This window comes from Sparus aurata, chromosome 7 (assembly GCF_900880675.1).
Source record: "Sparus aurata chromosome 7, fSpaAur1.1, whole genome shotgun sequence".
Lineage (NCBI taxonomy): Eukaryota > Metazoa > Chordata > Actinopteri > Spariformes > Sparidae > Sparus > Sparus aurata.
Genome location: NC_044193.1, coordinates 19,178,591 through 19,181,635, shown reverse-complemented (window position 1 = coordinate 19,181,635; position 3,045 = coordinate 19,178,591).

Below are 3,045 nucleotides of genomic sequence, written 5' to 3'. Positions count from 1 at the left end.
GCAGCAATGGCACACACACACACACACACACACACACTGAGCGGGGTACAAAAACACACCGCAGCAGCGAGCAGTTCTGCTGTTGCCATGACAACCACAAATGAGTAGGCAAACCAGCGTGGAGGGAAGTTGTGTTTATAGTAGTTTATGGAAAAATGAGTGCACTACTAGACATTTTAATTGTTAGATCCGTGACACTGCTCTACAAACAAATGATTGTCAGCAGATATGCTATAACCACAACGCTGTTTACCCTGCTGGAAAAAAACAGCATAGAGCAGCATAGCTGGTGACCAGCAAGACCAGCATATGTTGTGATTTGGTGCTGGTATGCTGATAACCAGCATGGGATATGTCAACACCTTATTTCATATTGCAGAGTATGAGGAGGAGTGAAGTTGGCTTTGAAAGTCCAATACAGGACACAGAGTCAGTGAGGTTGTCACAGTACACCAAGTTTATTGAACACAAGCTTCAAACCTGCAAGATTTTAAGATTTTGGGGTGATTTGAGGGCACCGAAAAAAACTGCACTATATACAAAAATATAAATGCAACACTTTGTTTTAGACCAGCATGGAAATCATGCTGGTGGTCTATGCTGTTTTTTTCAGTAGGGTACATTTCGTCCGGGTATAAACCCCCTGTGTCAAGAACTACCTTAAGAACAATTTGTACTTTCTTGCAACAATGTGTAATTCTTCTAAAAGTCTGTATTTAATGCTTTACTGATTTATTACTGAAAAAGCTTTACTAATGTTAGCTTGGAGACCGTACAAACCTGTTGGGCCACAGATCAAATAAAATGACAGCCTTACCTAAGACTAGCTAGCAGGCTAACGATGTGCTATCACAGGGCTAGCAAAGCAACACACAACATCAATTAAGTACAGCAGGAACGCCAGACCGTGTTTCAACATGTATCTTTAAATGTTACAGTTCCGTCTAAAAATTACGATAGAAGCAAACAAATTAGCAAATTTTGCATATCTTTTCTATACAAAACAGTTGGCCTATAGTTGTCTACCCGGAAGTGGCTGTTGTTGTTGGCGCTGCTATGATGTTCTTACTCAGCTTTGTTAGTTAAAACAGTTATTTATCCAAAAAACAATACTAATCTATTCTCACATGCTATTAAAACAAAGACAGATAATTCAAGTGATGTAGTCTTTTATCAAATCATTTAAAGGTCTACAGTCATGCTAATGGTTCTGTGAGGCTGTACATTAGCCAAACTCTGAGCTAAATGCTAACATCAGCATGGTATAATGTTTATCATGCTCATCTTCTGAGTAGGGTGTGTAAGCATGCTAATGTGGTAACTAACACTAAAGAGGAAGTGCAGCTGAAGCTGTCTGGAGTGTCATTAGTTTTGCTATTGGTAACTAGTCAAAGTATCAAACACATTTTGTCCGGATGAAGGGGCTCGATGAAAGTCCAAGGATCACAAAAGTCAGTTGGATTTATCCCCTGGAAACCATGAATGTCTGTATAGTCCAGCTAATCCACCACGTTATGAACACATTAATCCTGTGGTACCTGCATCAGAGTGTTAGCCTGTTGTTGTAAAGTAAATTAGCATGCAGATGTTAGCATTTAGCACAGAATATTGCTGTGCTGAAGAAGGCTATAAACTCACAGAGCTGTTAGCATGGCTGTAGAGATTTGACAAAAGACATTTGAATCATTCTCTTTTTTTTATTATATGGAAATGTAAAGCAACTAATATTTCCATTTTTGATGAATCATTTGATCTATAACATGTCAGAAAGTTGCGAAAACCAAATTTCTTTCACAACCATAATTTCCCAAAATACAAGGTTACATCTTCAAATTGCTTGTTTTGTGTGACTACCACTTAAACCCCCAAACTAATGATTTTATAGTTTAAAGAAGAGCTGTAAATGCTCATAGTTTAGCCGCAGGATGTTGGTTATGATAAAACAGACTTGACGATAACCGTGTTTGTCCATCCCTTTCTGTGGGTCTAGCCCTGATAAATGACTCTTGCAGAGTGCAGAATCTTTATCATCACATTTATCTTTACTATTTGATTATTGTGACTTCCACTTGTCAGAAGAGAGGAGAGACAGCGTGATGACAGAGAACAGTTATGACACTGCTGCCTGTGGTGTAAAATATTATTCCTAGAAAACAACACGCTGGGCTGCAAAACCTCAGAGGGGGGAAGCAGACTAAAAGGGTAGAAGAGAAACTCGAGTTTAAATCATTTTAATCTAATCAGGGAAGATTCAGTGAACCAAACCAAGCAGTAGATTCTTATATGCGGCCAAAACAAGCTAGAAAATATACTGCACAATTAAAGGACCTTAGTACGGTCACAAGTGATTCAATGCAAGATGTGTAGAAATTCATTTATCGTAACAGAGATACTATAAATGCAAATCCCTGACAGGACTTATGGCTTTTACATAACAATGAAGCTTCTTGAAAATTATGACAAGATGATGGAAACCACATGTCTTCAGTCTTGATGTAATCATTTGCGCAACCTGCTTTTTTTGTCATGCAACATCCTGGTCAAAAAACACATATGCTGAACAATGATGGCATTTAATACTCCTAGTTTAAACATGTGAAAGGAGAAACTGGCGTCAAATGGTTAAATGAAAATGAACTTAAAGAATGAGTCCTGATAAGAGCACTGCAGCAGTGTTCCCTGTGCAGCCAGCATCCTCTTGTGGTAGTTAAGGGGAAGCACAGAAACACACTGCAGCAGAGCTCGACACTGCAGTCTATACGTTTACAGTAGCATGTGATAAGCTGCTCAGTGACATCATTAAAAAGGTAGCACAGCGTGAACTTAAGCACATGTCTACAACACCAAACAGAAATGTAAAAGTTAGATATTTTTTAAATCAGAATTATGCTTAATTTCGCATATAAATCCATGAAGTAATAAGGCTTCACTGTGAATGAATCATTTGTCTTTTATCTAAAATACATCATAGTTTAATATTCATGATGCACAGAGCAATCCCATGTATGGAATGGTGCTCATGCCTATTTTTCATTTGAATTATTT